The sequence below is a fragment of the Egretta garzetta genome, unplaced genomic scaffold (assembly GCF_000687185.1).
Source record: "Egretta garzetta isolate BGI_Z169 unplaced genomic scaffold, ASM68718v1 scaffold474, whole genome shotgun sequence".
NCBI classification, from domain to species: domain Eukaryota; kingdom Metazoa; phylum Chordata; class Aves; order Pelecaniformes; family Ardeidae; genus Egretta; species Egretta garzetta.
This window is the reverse complement of record NW_009259524.1, coordinates 1638616-1638987: the sequence shown is the minus strand read 5'-3', so window position 1 is coordinate 1638987 and position 372 is coordinate 1638616. Positions and strand designations below refer to the sequence as shown.

General features: G+C 50.8%; 1 protein-coding gene across 1 annotated transcript in view; it reads right to left on the bottom strand.

The window, feature by feature from the left end:
• Window positions 1-372, bottom strand: part of RAPH1 (Ras association (RalGDS/AF-6) and pleckstrin homology domains 1) — a 58884-nt gene that overhangs the window by 29333 nt on the left and 29179 nt on the right. The gene's annotated exons all lie outside the window — the stretch shown is intronic.

Below are 372 nucleotides of genomic sequence, written 5' to 3'. Positions count from 1 at the left end.
CTGTTGAGGTCCCTCTGGATGGCAGCACAACCCTCTGGCATCACAGCCACTCCTCCCAGTTTGCTGTCATCAGCAAACTTGCTGAGGGAACACCCTGCCCCATCATCCAGATCAGTAATGAAGATGTTAGAGGACTGGACCCAGTATTGACCCCAAGGGTATACCACTAGTTACTGCCCTCCAACTAGACTTGGTGCCATTGATCATAGAATCACTTTGGTTGGAAAAGACCTTTGAGATCGAGTCCAACCATTAACCTAACCCTGACATCCCACCACTAAACCATGTCCCCAAGCACCTCATCTATCCTTCTTTTAAATACCTCCAGGGAGGAGGACTCTACCACCTCCCTGGGCAGCCCATTCCAGAGCC